Here is a 20,932-nt window from a genome sequence, read left to right on the forward strand (position 1 = left end):
AAATACTCCGTGTTTAACCTCACTTGAGGGATTTTTCTGTTCAGTGGAGGCTGCTCAGAAATGAGAATTTGCACTCAAAATTGATAGCTGAAAGACTTTGACAGCTCTTCACTGCATCTATTTTGATGCTGGAACAGCTGACTGGGAAACTAAACACCAGAAATTATTTCTAATGGTGATGTGCTTATTTTAAAAGTGTTTCACTGAGGTTTGTCCTGGCCCTGGGCACTGCCAGGGATCCAGGGGCTGCTCTGGGCACCCTGTGCCAGGGCCTGCCCACCCTCCCAGGGAACAATTCCTGCCCAAAATCCCACCCAGCCCTGCCCTGTTTAAATTTAAAGCCACTCCCTGTGTCCTGTCCCTCCATCCCCTGTCCCCCATCCCTCCCCAGCTCTCCTGGAGCCCCTTTAGGCTCTGTGAGGTCTCTGAGCTCTCCCTGGAACTTCTCCTCTCCAGGTGAGCCCCCCCAGCTCTGCCAGAGAGAACATTCCCTCCTGTCTGAACATTTGGGGATCGTGTTACTTTCTTTTTTTTCCATCTAAAAATAATTCCTTTGGGTGGTACATTCCCATAATTGCCTGCTCCCATATTAATTATCTGCAGACTGTCTCACACCTTTCATGACTTACACAATACAAGACTTGCAATGTGCAGGGAAGTGTCAGACTGTTTCCTTTTCTTGAAAATTGAAATTCTGAGGGCACTTAAACCCTCACCTTGAGTCTGATGTGTGAATAAAAAACACACTGGCTAGAAGTGCCTGGGATATTAAAAGCTGGGTGGTAGATGGGTGTCTGTGGGCACAAATAAGGATTAATTAGTGTGTAACTATTCATCCTTCATCCCATATTTTCTGTCTTTTTATGTGATTTTTTTTCCCTGGGTGAGGAGTGAGCAGGTACAGTCACAGCTCCTGGACCAGTCCCTCTGAGTTTGCTGCTTGACAAACTCTCTGCAGCTCTGAGCTCTCCCTTTGACTAATTTATCACTCCTTACACCCTCTCAGGGAGGTTCTGTCAAATTTATAAATTGTAATATCAGGGAGAAGCCACAGCCTTTGGCTCCCTCATCTCCCATTTATCTCTGATGCCTCCCCTTGTCCCGGGCAGGGCAAAGGTCAGGGCTCAGCTCCTGCTGGGCTCTCACTCCTCCTCCTCCCTGCTGGAGGAAAGGAGCTGGAAAATCAGAAAATCACACTCCACACTTCACCTCCATCCCCTGAAATCATTGAATCCAGTTTTTGGGGAGCAGCAGAGTCCCCAGCAGCAGCAGTGCCTGCAAGGGTTTGTTCATAAATCTATTGAAAAGTTGTGACAAGTGAGTTCAAAAATGAAGTTCTAATAATGCTGGGGTGAAAAAGGCCAAGGAGAACAAACCCCAAGCAGCATTGCAGCAAAATTAATTTCTCAAATACACGAATCCAAGCAGTTTTTGGTGGGCATGATTGCAAACACAGAGAAAACTGCTCACATTGTGTGAGAACAGCAAAAAAAAAAAATCTCTGTTCCTGCCTCGTTGTGTGTCTGTGGTGGAGCTGCCCAAGCCTTGATGTGCTTTGTCACCTTGTGGGGAGCAAAGCAAACCCCAGCAGCTCTGGGAAATGAGTGATGGAGTGGGGAGGGTGGGAGCAGCCAGGGAAGGAGGCACAGCCCAGCCCTGCTCTGTCACTGGCAGGGATCACTCTGGACATGAGGGACAGGGGGGTTTATGTTGGCACAAAGTCCAAACAGAATTGATTTGTGCAGGCACCTGGGTGGGTTTGGCTTTGGAGGGTCAGAAAGCAGCAATGGCCCATCAGAAATTGGGATTTGGGGGGCTCCTCTCTCCTCTCCCACCAGCACCTCTGGCAAACATCACAGGGGGTTGTTTCTCTTTTCTGGCTGCAGGGGAGGAAATGTGGGATCTCCCAGTGAGGTGTGGGGTTCATCAGAGCTGAGCATCCTTCTGGCCTTGAGAAGAGGTGGTTCAGCCTTGGGCTGGGATTGATTGGCTTGGGCTGTGACAGCAGGGAGCAAAGTCAGAGGGGGTTTTTTAGCCAAAGAGAAAAATGAGAAATCAAGGCAGGGAGCTGAGTTAAACACACATAAACCCCAGGGAACACTGCAAGGAGACAGGGCAGAGAGGCAGCCCAGCCCTGGGGTGAGAGCCTGGGCTGAGTTTTCCCTCAGCAGCCCCAGCTCTGGCTCTCAGTCTGGCACTGCACCCACTGAGGTGCCTGTTCCTGCCGTTCAGGGGAAAAAAAGAAATAGAAAAGATAAAGTTGCCATAGTTACACCACTTGTCACGATGCTTATCATGTCCCTGGGAAAAAGAGCCCTGCATTAAATCTGGGCTTTTATTAATATCAGCTGTTAAACATTTCCAGGGTATTTGAAATCAAGACTTCTGCTAAAAAAAAAAAAAAATTAAATGTTGATTGCAGCAAAATTGGGCTGTTTAACAGCGCAGCTCGGTGTAATTCTGTCAGACACTGTGTAACAGAGTCGTACACCAGGAATACATTTTCCACTGAATTGAGCCTCGCTGCACCTCATGAACATCCTTGATTCTCCTGTTAAGATGTTTGTTACTTGCCACTCTTTGCCAAGGAGCTGGAGCAGCCCAGCTGGCAGGGAGGGAGGAAATATTGCTTGTGTGGTTACTGCACAACCATGGAAAGGCTGGGAGAGCTGGGATTGCTGGAGAAAAGCCTCAGGGTGAGCTAATTGTGGCCTGAAGGGGCTGGGAGGAAGGTGGAGAGAGAATATTTATGTATATCCAAGGGCTGGAGGGACAGGACAAGGGGATGGCTCCCCCCACTGCAGGAGGACAGGGATGGATGGGGAAGAATTGTTCCTGTGAGGATGATGGAGCCCTGAGCCCCTCCCAGGATGGCAGGAGAGGGAAAGGCTGGAGAGATGTGCAGGAGCAGTGCTGGGAGGGCAGGGCAGGCACAGAGCCCCGCTGTGCCCAGGGCTGGGGACAAGGGACATCCTGGAACCAGCCCAGCAACACAGTCAGGAGGCAGAGGTGAATTGTTCTCTGACAGCTCTGACTCCAGGCCTCCTCGGGGATGTTTTAGCCATCACTCAGGTCATAATTTTAATTATGTTTCATGCAAACTGTTTTCACACTTGGCTCTAACAGCTCTCTGCAGGGCCTGGCTTTCCAGGTAAGATAACCAAAGTGCTGTTAATGACTTTGTTTTAAGCAGGTGAAAATAATTTGCTTCCATTTGTTATCTTTCCAGTCCACGGCATTCACACAGCAGCAGTAGGAATGGAGTTGGAATTAGCAGGTTTTCTGTACCACTGGCTCCAATTAAGGAATATGAGTTGGGTTTTGTTTCTTCCCTGCCATAATCTCATAAACACTTGGAAACACATTTCCTGAGATCCTGTGCACCTTTGCAGCCCCACAGGATCTGGTGCAGGTGAGGCTCTGGGGGCGGATTGGTGTGAGGGTTGTGCAGTGACTCCTTTGTCCCCTGGGACCTGGTTCCACCCTCACGTCCTCCTCACTGGGAGCAGATTTCTGTCCCCAGTGTCACTGCACAGACACAGACACAGCTCTGTGCCCCTCTGCAGGATTTCTGTCCCCAGTGTCACTGCACAGACACAGCTCTGTGCCCCCCTGCAGGATTTCTGTCCCCAGTGTCACTGCACAGACACAGCTCTGTGCCCCCCTGCAGGATTTCTGTCCCCAGTGTCACTGCACAGACACAGCTCTGTGCCCCTCTGCAGGATTTCTGTTCCCAGTGTCACTGCACAGACACAGCTCTGTGCCCCCCTGCAGGATTTCTGTCCCCAGTGTCACTGCACAGACACAGCTCTGTGCCCCCCTGCAGGATTTCTGTCCCCCAGTGTCACTGCACAGTCACAAACACAGCTCTGTGCCCCTCTGCAGGATTTCTGTCCCCAGTGTCACTGCACAAACACAGACACAGCTCTGTGCCCCCCTGCAGGATTTCTGTCCCCAGTGTCACTGCACAAACACAGACACAGCCCTGCCTGGTCCCCCCTGCAGGATTTCTGTCCCCAGTGTCACTGCACAGACACAGACACAGCCCTGCCTGGTTCCCCCTGCCATCCCTCACTGCCCGAGGTGTTGCTCACCCCTCCTGCAGTGCAGCCCCTGATGCTGATGGATGAGGCAGATGCTCTCAGGCCTCACCTGCTGGAGGAGTTTTTATCTGCCAGGCAGACAGGGAGGAGATGGGGAGCGCTGCAGCCAGACAGGAGATAGGGAGGGGATGCAGCCCAGCGTGCCTGAGATGGATGTTCCTCAGCAGAGCTGTGCTGTGTTGATTTTAGCTTTTATTTGGAAGGGTACAACTAATCCTTCTCTATCACAGTCCTATTTCCTGACTCGAAATCTCAATCCCATCGTTCTCTTTCTGATGAGTTTTGAGGCCGTGAAGGGCCTGGCTCTGTTCAGTGACTCACAGTCACATTTATTGTGGTGGTTCAGCTCTGGATCGATAACTCCTGATAACTCCTCCAAGGCGAGGGGTGGAGCTGCTCCCCCAGCCCAGCCCAGCCCAGCCTGGGGAGCTGGGGCAGTGTCTGTCTGTCCCCACAGGCTCTGCAGGTCCTCCCTGCACTTCTCACAGGAGCTCACTGGGCTGACAGAGCTGCCCCAGGCAGAGATAAATGATTGCTGTGTTTGTGCACACAGAGCTGTCACTGCCCCCTGGGGATGGGAGTGTCACCTCTGGGCAGGGACAATGGGAGCACTCACAGCCCAGCCTTGGGGACATCCCAGCATGGTCCCATCCCTGTCACAGCTTCTGGGAATTAATACAGTGCACATCTGGATTTCAGAGGAGCAGAGTTCTCCCAGCCAGTTCTGCCCTTCCCATGGGGATGTCTCTGCCAGAGGCCCTGGGGGTTTGGTACCATCCTCAAGGATGTGTTTTGGTGGGAATGGGAACTGCCCCCAGGTCTGAGCTCAGTGCCCAGAGCTGGGAAACCACGACCAACCCAAAGTGCTCCCTGGACCCAAGAGGGAAAGTGTTACAGAGGCATCACAAGAAGTCATTAGCTTTTTGTTTTATACTTTATTGTAAATGATCGGGGCTGGCAGTGCTGCCATCCCCAGGTGCTGCTTTGCCCTTGTCTCGAGCAGGAGTTCAGTGGGATTTCAGTGGGCTGCAATCCCTCCCCAGGCTGGAGGGCTGGAGTTAACACCACTGCCCTCTCCTGAAAATGGACAGTGCACGTTTGGTGCTGTGCTCCACAGGATTTGTTCTCATTTCCCTTTATAGACAGTTGCAATTCACTGTCCAGAGCAGTGTCAGGGCAGTGTGATAGTTACCCTGTGCCATTAGGAGAAGTTTTCCAGCACAGCAGCTCTGTCTGTCCCCTGTGCCAGAGCCCAAGGCCATTATTTATCTGTACACAGAGGAAAACATGCCTGGTTTTCCATCAGTCCATTCCTTCTTGCCCCTTTCCAGAGGTGCCCTTTGCAGGGGGACTGCTCAGAACAACCTTCACATCATTCTCTGGCTCCTGGGGTGATGAGGAGCTTCCTGGGATTGACTGGGGGAATGAATGGGAATTCTCCTCCTGGGAACAAAGTCAGAGCTGTGTGGCCCTGTGCTGCAGTGCAGGCCTGTGGCTGCTGGAATTGCTGGCCCTGTGCTGCAGTGCAGGCCTGTGGCTGCTGGAATTGCTGGCCCTGATTAAGGGTTCCTTCACCCCTGTGCACAGAGGAGTTCAGCAGCACTTGGGCTCAGTCCAACACATTTGCAGGACAGCAGAGCAAACACTTACTGCATGTACTCAAACCCTCCCAGACTGTCTTCAGCTCTAAGAGGGTCAGGGCACTGCCACTCTGACCCGAATTGATGCTATTATTATGCCATTATCTTATCCAAGAGCTGCTTTTATTACTCTTCCTCTCAGATGCGTTCCCAGCTCTCACAGAAAAGAGCATTGTAACCAAACCTGAGGAATTAAAAACTCACTCCCCGATAGCTGCTGCTGCTGCTGCTGCTTGAAAGCTTTCCAAGCTAAAACAGACTTTTTTAAAAAGAAAAACCTACTTCAAACCCCCACGTGCCCTGGGGAGCCGGCGAGGTCGGACTCTTCCTTCCCATTAAATCCTTCTGGGAACTTCAAAGCGTTGCTCATTAAAGGAACCCGGGATATTGAATATTTGTAATTGTTCCTCATCCCGGCACTGCTCTGTGCAGGGTTCTGGCGGTCCCCTGAGCTCGGGGCTCACTTCAAGGGTGCTGTCAGTCACTCTGTGTGCTCTGCAGGCTGCCTGGGCTCGGTGACAGGCAGGGGAATAGCCGTGTCTAAAAGGGACAATAATGCAGGAGCCCTAAAGGGAAAGCGGAGCCCTGGATAGAATGAGAGGGATTTAGGAGTGGGAGCTGTGTGAAGTGACAGGCAGGAGAGGGCTCCTGCAGAAATCCACCTGCAGCGTGTGCCCAGCCCTGCTCTGAGCACGGCCTTGGGGTGCACAGGCATAAACAGCATTATTCTCATTATTCTAATGAGCTGAAGGGAGAGTTTCATTATTAATTGCATTCTGAACACCCCGAGGTGAGCCAGACACATCCAGTGTGTCCAGAGAAGAACCAGACACATCCAGTGTGTACAGGGTGCTCTGGCTCTCTGCTCCTGGTGCTCCCCTCAGTTTCAGCCAGCTTTGGGATTTTCAGTGGCTCCTAAGGACAATCACCCAGTTATTCTGCTGGAGAATCTTAATGGCCATCAAAATCAGGATTTGTCACAAAACACAACAAAATGGCCTCGAGATGCACTGGGGAAGGTTTAGGTTGGATCTTAGAGAGAATTTCTGCTCTAAAAGGGCTGCCCAGCTTCATCCCTAGGGGGAATAAAAAGCTGTGTGGATGTGGCACTTGGGGACACAGTGGCCTGGGCAGTGCTGGGGAAGGGTTGGACTTGAGGATGTTGGAGGACTTTGCCAACAATTCAGTGACTCTCTGATGATGCCACCTGAACATTGTGTCACCTGGGCATTGTGTCACCAAGTGTGTCCTGTGGCTGGCACATCCAGAGCCCGGCCAGCTCATCACCAGCTGCCACCTGGCCCATGGTGGCCCAGAAAACCTGAAATCAGCACACACAGGAATGGTTTTAGCACCTCGCCCTGCCCGGTGCTGTCTGGAGGAATCTCCACACCCGAAATGCCATCACTGTTCCTGCTGCACCAGGAGCCTCAGGGCACTGACAGCTGGGGATAGAATTTATAAGAGAAGGCTGCAAAGCAGTTTGGGAGGAACACACTTTTCCCAATGTTATATTTGTTATTTAATTTAATTTACTTACACTGTGTTGTTAAAACAGGACGTTCCATTGCTCCTGTGCATCAAAGCCACAGGTCCAGCACAGGCAGTGAAATGGTTTGTACAGTGCAGCCACTGATAAGGTGCCAGAACACTGTGGTAGCACAACAAGAGAGATGTCAAAACGTGAAAGAACAATCCATTTACATTTAGATACCGAATTTAAAATTATTTTCTCCAAGCTTCATTCCATTTGTTGGGGTTTGGGCAAGCATGTAGGATCATTTAGGCCTTTTGCTTTCATCTCTCTCTCTCATCTAAATTCCCCAATTGAAAGGCAGCAGAGCATGGGGAGAGCTCTGTCTTTCTGGCAGAGATGGAGGAGAAGCCACGTAGCTCCATTTTGCTTTCAGATGGACTAGAAGTAGGATTTAATAATCAGCCTCTGCTCTGCCTGGCACAGATGATATGGGTTGCTAAGCCAGAATTAAGGAAATGAAAGAGAGGAGCTAAGAATTATCTGGCCCAGTGAGTGCAGAGGGAATCAGAGCAGGAGCTCAGGCTCGGAGCCATCCCAATGTCCATCCCTGCTCCGAGCTGGGAATGCTGAGATGATGTTTCATATGTTTGATAGCTCGAGGTGCCCGGGGGCTGCAGTAAAATTCATTTCTTGCACTGTAAATCTTTGCTCTTTAAGCATGGAAGAGGTTAGCAATGTGCATAAAATTGAAGTGCCAGTGATTACATCTGGCCCTGAGTCAGTATTGACAGCTCTGGGGTGCTGGGGGAGCTCCTTCCTCTGAGACCTGTGCCCGAGATAATGAAAACCAGCCAAGTGATGAAACTCATAAGTCCAAAGAGGATTTTTTTGCTTCTGTGTGTTTGTTTTTCGTGTGTTATTGGCACAGAGATGCAGCTGTTCCCCGTCCTGGAAAGGGATGGGTGTTGGCTCTCATTGGGCTGGAAAGGAATGAATTCCTGTGCTCCAAGGAGCACTGTTGGCTTTCCACATTCAGCTGTGCAGGGTTTGGTGGTGTCTGGGTGTTCCTGCAGGCTCTGGGTGTGCCATGACAGGGGTGACAGCAGGGACACTCCTGCCAGGCAGGGACAGCAAGGGGAGCCTGCCTCGGGCTGGGACAGGGGGGATTTGGGTTGGGCGTCAGGAAAAATTCCTTTCCTAAGAGAGTGCTCAGGCTCTCCAGGGATGGAGTCCCCCAAAAGCCACCCGAGGTGGCCTCACTGCCAGGTTTGGTGGTTGTGGTTGGGATTGCTGATCTCAGGGGCTTTTCTCAGGTGGTTCCAGGGCTCTGTGGGTTACCTGGGCTGGAGCTGTGCAGAGATCCTGGCTGTGACACCTCTGTCCCTCCCCTGTCCCTGCTGCTGTCCCTTCTCCTCTTGGCACTGACAATTAGCGCAAAAGGGCGCTCGTCTCTCACTGCGACAGGAAAACTCTTTTTACAGTTCCAAAGGCTCTTTTGAAAGGTCTCCTTTTATTTTTTTTTCCCCAAGTAAGTTACATGGTGCCTCCAGAACACCTTTATTTGCACACAGGCAAGGAGGAACCAGGATATTCCCTTTCCTACACCTCATTTGGGACCTAAACCCTAAAAGCAGCAGGTCTTGGGGCACAGGGAATGTCCCCTGATGCTGTTCTGGGCACAGGGAATGTCCCCTGATGCTGTTCTGGGCACAGGGAATGTCCCCTGATGCTGCTCTGGGCTCGCTGCCAGCACAGGGAACCAGGCAGTGACAGGACTGTGTATGTGTTAATGAACGTGTGCCAGAGCAGCAGCAGCAATGGAGCGTGTGAGATCTGGATGTGAGCCCCGTGTAAGGAGCAGCGAGAGCCGTGTCTGCAGGATTAAAGCGTGCAAACATCCATGTTCCATTAGCGTCACCCCATTTTCATGGAAATTAATTTCTCTGAGGGAAATCAAATCCATACCTGGCGCTAATTGCCGATGATAATGATGAGCTGTGGCTCAGGGGAGATTCATTATGGAGGCGGGGATGTGATTCTGCCCAAGCCCGGGATGTGTCTGGAAGTGGCTCAGAGGCTGCAGGTTGGTGCAGGAGCAGAGTGGGGAAATGCACCGGCAGCCAGCAGGGATGTGATCCCTCCCTGGCCTGACAGCCTTGGAAAGAGGAAGATTGCCTTGTTACCCCTGCCCTTAGTGGGGTAACATGTTGTGACATGGGTGTGGACCCTCACAGAGGACAGCAGGCAGCAGCAGCAGGTCAAACATGGAAGGCTCTTTATTATCTGACTCCAATTCTACTTATATACATTTTGTACAGAGGGCCCAGATTGGCCCAAGGAGGTCACAACCTCCTGACCCCATTGGTCAATATGACCATCAGTCAAGTTCTCTCTCAGAGAACAAGAATGCAAAACACACAGATAATTTCTAAGAATACAATATTTTTTACATGAAGCAGCGTGAGAAGCTGCTGCAAAGACTCAAACACTCGAAAGCAAGAAAGTCAAGGGTGACATTGTCTTTCCTCTCTGAAAATAACACGGCTTTTATTGACCGTTTTACCTGAATTATGGATGATGCTTTTGCTGGCTCCGTTATCCCGGTGAGGCAGGATGGTGTCACTGTCTCAGGGCCCATCCCAGCACACAATCCTTGGCTCCAGCCCTTTGGAGCTTTTCCTTGTCCTGTTGGCAATGAGAAAGGAGTTCTGGGGCTGCACTGGTGAGAAAACTCACCAGCAAAATGGGTCTGAACTGGCAGTGGGAGCATCGAAACCTCTGCCACAGCAACGCTGCTGTTCCCTGAAATTGGAGCAGGTAATGGGTAAAGCTGAAGCACATCACAAAATAATACATCGAATTACTTTGCAACCTGCTCCGTGATGACATTATTTTTTTTTTTCCCAGGCTCATTTTACCCTCCTTCAGCGTCTAATAGCGTTCCCCAGTTTATTGGATATTTGTAGTGTAGTCTGGAAGGATAATGAGTTTTATCCTGGCGGATGTTGGACACCTTCGTGTGCAGGAGGAGTTAATGGGAACTGAAGATGATCAGCACTTTGTGGGATCAGCCCTTGATTGAACAGACAGCGCTGGCTCCTGTCTGGGGCATGAGGAAAGAGCTCAATGAGGGTTCCAGGATAACATTGCAAAGGGCTGCAGCCACACGTGTTCTGTTCCTACATGTCCCTCTTGGAAATACCTGGGGATAAAATCCCTTCTTTGTCTTTGTCAGGGAAACAGTGAACACCACGGGAAATATTGATATTGGACTGCACTCTGTACTCAAAACAGTCTGAATTGCTGGGGGAGGGCAGAGCAAGTGTTTCTGCAAAACCAGCAATGATGGCTGGCTGGTGACACCCCCGGGGGGACACCACAGCCTGGGGGGAGCACAGGGAGCTGTGTCTGGGCTCTGGGGGCTCGGGGGTGCTTGGGGGACTGGCAGAGATGCAGGGGATGCTCAGGGCTGGCAGAGATGCAGGGGATGCTCAGGGCAGATGCAGGGGATGCTCAGGAGAGATGCAGAAGATGCTCAGGATGCTCAGGGGAGGTGCAGGGGATGCTCAGGGCTGGCAGAGATGCAGGGGATGCTCAGGGCTGGCAGAGATGCAGGGGATGCTCAGGGCAGATGCAGGAGATGCTCAGTGCTGGCAGAGATGCAGGAGATGCTCAGGGGAGATGCAGGAGATGCTCAGGGGTTGTTAAAGATTCAGGAGATCCTGGGGACACACACAGAGCTCTGGGAGGGATCCATATCCTGTTTGGGTCTGGTTTTGCAGAGGGGCTGAGAGGAGGCCCTAACCCAGTGCAGCCAGAAAAGCACATTTGCAGAACAAATCCAGCTGTTGTTCTTGCCTCTCCTTCCCATAGCGTCTCTTCCATCTTCCTGAGAAGGTTTTAAAATGAAACACACCACATTAAAAAAGCCATCCAAAGTGGGAGTGGAGTCTGCCCCAGCTTAGCAGGCTGGAAATATCCAGCAAACTGCTTAAGTTATGCCAAATTCTCCCAAACACTGTGGGATTTTGATTTCAGTGTTTTAGTAAACTGGAATAACTGTAAATCCAGGCTCTTTTTCTGGTCTCTGTGGAGTTTAGGTTGGAGATCACCCTCTTTCCCCAGAGGGTGCTGGGCACTGCCCAGGCTCCCCGGGGAATGGGCACTGCCAGAGCTCCAGGAGAGTTTGGACAGCTCTGCCAGGGGTGCCCAGGGTGGGATTTGGGGTGTCTGTGCAGGTTCAGGGGCTGCGCTGGATCACCCTGGTGGGTCCCTTCCCACTGAGGATATTCCACGATTCCGTGTCCTGGATCTGTCAGTGTTGCCAGAGCACTGCAGAACATTTTGCGTTATGTTCAGCTGCAAATATTTGCGTTTTTTTCCTGACGGGAGCGTGTAGCTCATAAAGTTCTGACTGCTTTGATTTCCTTCTGTTTGCAAACAGATTGGATTTGAAGGTCATAATTAGGAAAGCTGGTACCTTCATCCCCATATTGAAAAGATCTCAGAAGTCATAAAACTTGAATAAGAATCACTTTATCCATGAGAAAAGCCAAGTTTAGCCCAGGAGATTTAAGAAGTTGGAGGAGATGTCACTGTTTTTTGTAAGAAAGAAATCTTAATAGGATCTGGTTGTGGTGCCTCAGCAGTGCAGTCAGCCAGACTGCGGGAGCCTGACAAAATCAATCCCTGCTAATTCTGTTTGTGGCCAGAGCTGGGCCTGGGGCTGGGCTGGGACTGACTGCCCGGAGTCCTGTGAGTGGGAGCTGGGGTAGGGAACCACTGGTGTGTCCCCATTCCCAGTGTCCCCATTCCCAGTGTCCCCATTCTTGGTGTGTCCCCATTCCCAGTGTCCCCATTCCCAGTGTGTTCCCATTCCTGGTGTGTCATGTCCCCATTCCCAATGTCCCCATTCCCAGTGTCCCCATTCCTGGTGTGTCGTGTCCCCATTCCCAGTATATCCCATTCCCAGTGTCCCCACTCCCAGCACATCCCCATTCCCGGTGTGCCACCGTTCCTGATGTGTCCCCATTCCCAGTGTCCCCATTCCTGGTGTCCCCATTCCCAGCACATCCCCATTCCCAGTGTCCCCATTCCTGGTGTGTCATGTCACCATTCCCAGTGTCCCCACTCCCAGCACATCCCCATTCCCCTGTCCCCAGAGCCGCCTCAGCCCCGCCGCGGGCTCTGAGCCGTGTTCATTTGAAATAAATAAAGTTACCATTTTTAACACGTTCCCTTGCAGGCCCCGCAGCGAAGAAGAAATACGTGAGCTACAACAACCTGGTGATCTAAACCCACCCGCCATGGACCACGGGCCCACCGCCCGCTCCACTCCCCGCGTGGGGCCCTGCCGGGCACGGGGGAGGCCGGAGGAGCCTGGCTCCAGCTCGGGGTCACTCCTGGGCTCTCCTCAGCATTCCTGGGCTCTCCTCAGCGTTCCCAGGATCTCCTCAGCGCTGCCGGCCCCGCACGGCGCCATCACGGCCTTGGGACCCACCGTGGCCGCGCTCAGAGCGGCTCCCGCCACTCGAAGGGGCTAATCCTGTCTTTCTATGTACTTCCAGACTGCAAGTTTTTCAACTCTCTGTACAGTTTGTGAGGGATTTTTTTGCATATCGCCATCCATGTCGTTTCCCCAGGTCACTGTTTGTTGTTTTGTTTTTTTGGAGGCACAGTTCCGTCGAGGCTCTCGGCACTTCTCGAACCGACGACAACGAGGATCTCAGACCTGTGTACATGACTTGTATTATTATTACTCTTGTATCACTGCGATCCATATACCTTATTTTTTTTAACTAAACAAAACAAACAAACAGACAAAAACAAAAAAGAATTTAAAGACCAAAAACTGTGCTGGCCAAGTTTGTCCCCCTCCCCTTCACAACCTCCGATGGGCTGCAGAGGAAGCAGGAAGGATTTTTTGCTGAGTTTTAGTCGAGGTCTTGATCTTTGGAATGCATGCCAGTAATGTATTTTATGGTACATGTTAATAATTTATGTTGGATATTTGTATTTGTGTTCTTATTTTGTTCTTTTCTTTTAAGGTATATGACTATTTTGCAATAATTTCAATGATTCTTATGATATTTGGAGGAAAGGATATGGCTTTTACATGTCTTGAGGTTTTTTTTTCTTTGTTGATGCCCCACCATGATTGACCAGTGTGATAAGGACTTACAGAAGCATGTATGTTTTATACTGTTTGTAATAAGTAATTTCGTTAATCTTGCTGCTTATGTGCCAATTTAGTGAAACCAACCTTTGCCGCGACCTCCTCCCTCCCTCCCTCCCTCCCTTCTCCATTCTCTCGATCCTGTGATAATTATCCAAGAATGTATCAATAAAGGATTTTGGTTAACTTTTTTTTATTTACTCCAATAAATATATTTTTTCAGTTGCTCCCTCCCCCTTCCCCCTTGTGACTTAACATTTATTTCATGACATTGAAAGACAATAGAGAGGGGTTTGTGCACCAAGAGCAGCTCTGGAGAAGGTCCTGGGGGAGCTGGGAGCTGATTGCAGGGGGAAAAAGGACTTGAAAAGGACTTTGAGAGGTCTGTACCAAGCCCAAAAGCCAAGCTGGAGTCCCACAGTGCCAACCTCCCGCCTGTGTGTGATCTCTCCAAAGCTGCTGTCAGCTGCCAGGCTCCTGATGCCTCTGAAGGACATCACCTCCCAACAGCACAGCCAGAAGGTAATTACGGCACCAATTAATCAGAGTCAATCTGCCAGGCTCGGGCTGGGTGAGCCGGGGCAGGAAAAGGGAAAAGTTGAGGCAAGAGGTGAGAGAAAACTCATTCCTTTGCAGCACAGCACCTGCAGCACCCTCGGCATGGCAACCACGGCTCTGACGGATCCTGGGGAAGGTGTTTACCTCCCGTTTGCTGCAGACAACTTGATCAATTATCCTGATGAGGTTAATCAGCGTCAAGAGGAGCTGTGACAGCCGCGGCAGGGCTGTGGCATGGAGATGAGGAGCTGGGTGTGACAGGCTGGCTCTGCAGGGGCACGGCCTGGGGATGCTCCTGCACCAACACCGGGCCCAGGTAAAGGCTTTGTTGGCCACAAACTGCTCACCAGCCCAGCTGATAATGAACAAAGAGGTGCTGCAGCATTTTCCTTGTCCCATAAACACAGGGACAGAGCCACTGTTGGGTTAAATAAGCACGTTGCCATCAAACAAATATTTCTTGCTCAAAGACTCTCTTTTTTTTTTTTTTTTTTTTTTCCCAAATGGGGAAAAAATGGTTTGTTGGTTTGCTTTTCACTTCATTTTGGTGAAGGGAGGACTGAGGTGCAAAGATGGTGCTGCTGAGAGGGAGTGATGGGAATTAGGGATGCACCAATGGCTCTCTCTAAGCTGTCCCTCCATATATACATAAATATATCTCTGTGTATATCTGTGCACACATGAACACTCTGTTACACGTGTCCTGGGCAGATTGGGAGCCCCAGGCAAAGCCCACAGTTTTTAGGGACATGAGAAGCAGAAGGGACCCCCCCAGGTTCCTAAACTCCTCAGAGAGGAGTCAGGACACAGCTGGATCCAAGCTCAGACACAAGCTTTGCCAGCCCTTTGTGTCTAACAGATTGTAAAGGTATCACTGACTCTAACACGGCCTTTTCCTGCAGGATTAAGGGTGGCAAAGCAGGTATATTTATGTAAAAGTTAATGATTTATTAGGATAGTGATTAGACAAAAAGATCTTAATCAGAATCCTTTACTCAAAGCACTACTACAGCAAAGCACACTCTTTTTAAAAGCAATATGAAAGCAAACCAAATTATTCAGTAGAGGTTGATGTTACTCACCCAGACCAGTGACTGTGGGCAAATCTCCAGCTCAGCCTCGAGGGTGACCTTGAGGAGCATCCTGGCTCCAGGGAGGGATCTCCACACACATCCCAGAGGTGCAGCAGGAGTCCCTGTCATTAAAAATGGGGCTGGTGCAGGATTCCTGCAGGGAGAGATCTCCACACACATCCCAAAGATCCAGCAGGAGTCCCTGTCATTAAAAATGGGGCTGGTGGAGGATTCCTGCAGGCAGGATCTCCACACACATCCCAGAGGGTCCATTAGGAATCCCTGTCATTAAAAATGGGGCTGGTGCAGGATTCCTGCAGGGAGGTTCTCCATACACATCCCAGAGGTCCAGCAGGAGTCCCTGTTGTTCAAAAGGGACTGTGCTGGTGGAGGATTCCTGCAGGGAGGATCTCCACACACATCCCAGAGGTCCATTAGGAGTCTCTGCCATCCAAAGGGGACTGTGCTGGTGCAGGATTCCTGCAGGGAGGATCTCCATACACATCCCAGAGGGTCCATTAGGAGTCTCTGCCATCCAAAGGGGACTGTGCTGGTGCAGGATTCCTGCAGGGAGGATCTCCATACACATCCCAGAGGGTCCATTAGGAATCTCTGCCATCCAAAGGGGACTGTGCTGCTCAGGACCAGGGCTGAGCTCTCAGACGTGCCCAGGCTGTGTCAGCTCAGCAGCTTTGCCTCACTTTGGCTCAGCAGTGGCACTTGTTTGTGCCTGTATCGGGTACTCCAGCAGCTCTGACACATCTTCACTCCCTCCCGGCATATTTAACTTTGGCACTGATGAGTCAGGCTTTAGCTTTCAGCATCATTCACCCCAAAAACAGCATGACCCCCCTTCATCCAGCATTGACAGCTTGGCAAGAAGGGCCTTGTTTTGTTGGAGCTGTTTTACCCCATTCCAGGCAGAGCATCCTGCTACAACATACACAAACAACTGATCATCACCATGTAATCATAACGGTTGTATTAAATATATATTTATTTTTAATAATTAATAATATGAATGCATTAATATTTTTTTTTATCACCTCCACCCCTATTTCTGTGCATTAGACTCTGAAGCAAGTCCCTGAGCCCAGCAAGGCTCTGGTTTAAGAGCTGACACGAGGTGAAGATGTTGCACTCTGCACCGTGGATCAATTTTTATTTTTATTTCACACACGACACCACATTATTACACCCACACAGCTCCTTTTCAAACACAAAACCACGAGCCTTTAACTCCATTTAGAGTCTTTTATTTTACAATTGGCTGCACTTAACATCAGTGCAGTGTTACCATTGTTTCCATAACAGCTTCATCTCATTCCCCACGGAGTGCAGCAGTGTTACCACATTGGTTTGGTCCCTGTGCCCTGGAGTTTGTACTGGTTTGGTCCCTGAAATCTGGAGTTTATACTGGTTTTGTCTCTGCAGAGTTTCCGTGCTGGTTTGGCCCCTGCAGTTTCCGTGCTGGTTTGGCCCCTGCAGAGTTTCTGTGCTGGTTTGGTCCCTGCACTCTGGAGTTTGTACTGGTTTGGTCCCTGCAATCTGGAGTTTCTGTACTGGTTTTGTCCCTGCAGAATTTCTGTGCTGGTTTGGTCCCTGCAGAGTTTCTGTGCTGGTTTGGCCCCTGCACTCTGGAGTTTCTGTGCTGGTTTGGTCCCTGCACTCTGGAGTTTCTGTGCTGGTTTGGTCCCTGCACTCTGGAGTTTCTGTGCTGGTTTGGTCCCTGCACTCTGGAGTTTCAGTTCTGATTTGGTCTCTGCAGTTTCTGCACTGTTTTGTCCCTGTCAGGGCTGTTTTCACGCCTGGGATCCGTGCAGGTCCAAAGTGCCTTTGCCTCTTTGCCTCAATTTCTGTCCTGTCAGTGCTGGGCTGTTTCCAGTTTGGACAAGGAAAACTGGTGGGATTTTCCTCAGCTGTCCTGCCCTGGAGGGCTGCAGGTGACAGGAATGACTCCCTGGGGTGCTCTGGGGACACCCATGGGGGGCTGTCCTGCCCTGGAGGGCTCCGGGTGACAGGAATGACTCCCTGGGGTGCTCTGGGGACACCCATGGGGGGCTGTCCTGCCCTGGAGGGCTCCGGGTGACAGGAATGACTCCCTGGAGGGCTGCAGGTGACAGGAATGACTCCCTGGGGTGCTCTGGGGACACCCATGGGGGGCTGTCCTGCCCTGGAGGGCTCCAGGTGACAGGAGTGACTCTGCCCTGTGGGGCTGGAGCACCCCTGGCCCTCGGGCAGTGCTGCAGGACCAGCTGCAGGCAGGGAATGTTCCCTTCCCATCCTGATGGAAAACTCCCCCGCCAGCGTGAAAGGAAGAAATTCCCCGAGAACGGGAGTGATTTTTTTTGTTGTCGTTGCCGTTTATTATTGAGGCTGAATTACCCCAAATTGTTTTGGTATGTAAATGCCAAGTTTATTGTTCATTAAAATCATTGCAGAGTTAAGCTTTCTGGGCATGTTGTATGATAGATAATGACAATTATTTAGCCCGAGTCAGAGCTTAGTCTTAATTTGTGACATTAATTGCCTTTATATATAATTAAATGCACTATAATGCTCCCATATGCAGAATCTGTGCATCCATGAAAGTGCTAATCAAACATATTTATTAATTTCTATGAGAGCTTTTTTTGTCAAGGCTTTGATACAGTCGAGTGGCTTTTGGTAAATAACATTTTTTTTTTAAGATGTTTAGCAAAATATTTTGATAATCGCTTTTTTTTTGTGCTAGTGGCATAATTAGTATCATTTCTAATAGATTAAGAAGAGCTGAGGGGTGAGGTGCTGCTTTCAGAATCCCATCAGCACCCTCGGGACCCCAGGATTCCCCAAAACCACCCCAGAAAGGTTGAGTTTTGTAGTAACTTGGAGTTTTCAAACTTTTTAAACACTTCTAAATCCTTCCTTGCCATGGCAGGTACACGGAGAGTGGTGCCCAGGTGGTGCTGGAGGGGAAGTTCTTAAAGGACAAACAAGACAAGAGATCATGACTTTATTTTTGGTGCTGAGCATCTGAGTGGTGCCAGAGGGTGGCACTGGGCAGACCCACAGCCCTTTTCCCCCCAAGGCAGGTCCTGGCAGCGCCCAGGGAACTCCAGAGCTTCTCCTCTGGCTCCAGGAAGGTTCCAGCATGTCCACAATGACAGAACGTCCTTCCTTTTCCACCTGCCAAAATAACTCCCAAGCAGGAGGCTTTGTCTGGGTTTATCTCAGGCTTATTGTCCCTGCAGAAGATTTATTAAATCCAGCAATGACAGCAGTTCTTTCTCCCCCCTGTCACAAGCTTTTATCTTGTTGTTAAAAGTTTGAAACAGCATCTCACACAACAATGAGCATCACATACATTTCAATGAGCCTCTTCAAGGGAGAGCCTCAGCTAATCTGTGATGAATGTATCTCAATCTGGGGCTCTTTAATTTATAAAAACGACTGTCACCCCCTATATTGAATCATGAGATAAGTGAACCTTGCTCTTCACTTTTCGGCTGGTGTGATCCTGTCTCTGCTGTCTCTGCCTTTGGAGCAGATAAATCACTGTGCCAGGGCCTCTCCTGTGCCCAGAAAGGAGGGTCAGGACTCTGCAGAGAGTGCTGGATGTGACAGGGCAGGCAGAGAGCAAGGCATAGGACAGGAGGGCTCTGGGCACAGAACAGGAGGGCTCTGGGCACAGGACAGGAGGGCTCTGGTGTTGGGAAAGATGGGACAGGAAGGGCTTGTGGATATGATTGTCTGGTAAGAAATCCTGGAGATGTAAAAGCTGTGAGTGAAATAGAAATGAAGGGCAGCTCTGAGATGTGACCATGGCAGGCAGGAGGACGGGGATGAGCTGGAGATGGGTGGAAGGACAGAAAACAAAAGGCCCCAAGGGTGCAGCCCCTCTCCACCCTGCCAAGGCATCAGGGAAAAGGTGGATGAGAAAAGTCTCTTTAGAGTTTAGAATACAGGATGATGTGGTGATAGAGCAGTTCTCATGGGCTGCAGGCAAAGTCTGTAGGGTTTGTATCTGGCGCTGGTTGGTCACTGTAAATCAGAATATTCAACACAAAAGGAGATGGAATGGACTGGAACAAGGTCCTTGGTCTCTCTCTTGCTTTCCCCCCCAATCTCTTGATCCTTCCTCCCTCTTTTCCCCTACCCTCTTGCTTGCTCTCTTCCTCCTACTCTTACCCCATTTCTACCCCTTAGTTCTCTTTTTCTCTCTCTCTCTCCCCTTTTTCTCTTTGGGGTTCCCTCCAGCCCAGGCTGGTGGCTGAAGGCAAAGCCCTTTTTACCCACAACCCTGCAATAAACCCACGTATTTCTAGAATATCTCAGCTCTGCAGAGTTCCCTCTCCTGCTGTCCACGGATGTCACTACACTCTGGCTCTCGGTGTGCTCTGGCTGGAGCCTCCCTGCCCTGCCCTGCTCAGGGTGAGCAGCCAGAGTCACCCAGTTCCCTTTTCCATCACTGTGCCCTTGTCTTCTCCTCTGCAAACAGGCAGGACATTGATAATTAAACACTCCAGGAGTGTTGTTTCCTCCCAAAAAGCGTTTGCACAGCCCCAGGCTGCTGCAGACACAGAGGACAAGGACCTGCTCACCCTGACTGGGGACTGGCACAGCACAGGGACAATGGGGACACTGAGCCCTCACTCTGGGGGTGCCCTGGGAAGGCTGAGCTGGAGCAGAGACTGGGCAGAGCTGGAGAATAAAGTAGAGATTTATTGAAAGGCCTTTAGGATCCACTTTGGGCAGGACAAGAGCCTGGCCAGGGCTACACCCAAGGTGGACCCAAAATGGGCACAAAATGGACCAACTGACAAGAGGTCTCACACTTTGATAAGTTTTGCTCCATTTGCACATTGGCCCAGCCCTCAAATTCCTGCCTCCATCACAGCAGAGGGGATGGAAAGGGGGATGAGAAAAGGGGAGGGGAAATGGATCGAAATGGAAAAATGAGTTGTGAACAGTCCATACGTGTTCCTGCGTCACTCATCAAAGGCAGCATTTTAAAAAGGTTAAACACCTCGGCAGAGTTAATTGCTGTTCTTCCTCTTAAATTCCAGTGTAATTTCTGATTTCTTCCTCTGTTGTTGATCTTCCAGCTAAGTAGATTTTAAATAAAACAAATATTTATGCCAGTAAAGCACACAAGGGCTTCAATGTTTACGTTAAGCAAAGCAATTGAAACTTCCTCGTGTAAATATTGAAGGAGAGCAAAGCAAACAAACCCAGAAACTCACTTGGCTGCAGGAAACCGCCTTCAAAACCTGAGGTTACACACCTCTTTCCGTAGAACTTATTTCTTTTATATCATTTTATTCTATCCTATTTTATTTTAAATGCATTTTAGTTTGCTGGGCAGGATGGAGAAGCCCAACAGGAGGCCCCAGAAGGATTGAAATTTATTGTCTGAAGTGTGAAAACCTGCCAAGTCTGCCTTCCCTGCCCTCAAGGTGGGTCCCCTCCGACTCAGTGGACTCTGTGAACTCATCCCACCTTTTCTTTCTGATCCCATTGAGGGATGAACTGTTAATTGGAGTGTGGCCAGCAGTGCCCTGCCAGGACTCTGTGCTGAGCCTCTTGTCTCAGATAAAGGCGTTTGGAGCCAGGCTGGGCTCACACCGCTCCCTGCACTGTCCCCTCTATCCTCAAAACAAGTCACTTCTTTATTCCTGACTCCTGCCATGGAGTTTAGGCACTGTAATTATTTCTGCTCTCCCAGCAGGTGTTCCCCCCATTAGATGGGATTTTGGAGGCTCAGTTTTGGAGTTCCCAGTGCAGGCTGCAGTGTGTGTCCCTGCAAGGGTCACAGTGCAATGAAAACACAGAGCTCTGTGTTCCAGGGTGAAACCACCTGCGCTGAGACTCCTGGGCTGCCTTCCCCGAGGGAAATGGGTGAGTTAACAATCCCCAGGTCACTG

The sequence above is a fragment of the Zosterops lateralis genome (genome assembly GCF_965231275.1).
Source record: "Zosterops lateralis genome assembly, chromosome: 11".
Classification (NCBI taxonomy): domain Eukaryota; kingdom Metazoa; phylum Chordata; class Aves; order Passeriformes; family Zosteropidae; genus Zosterops; species Zosterops lateralis.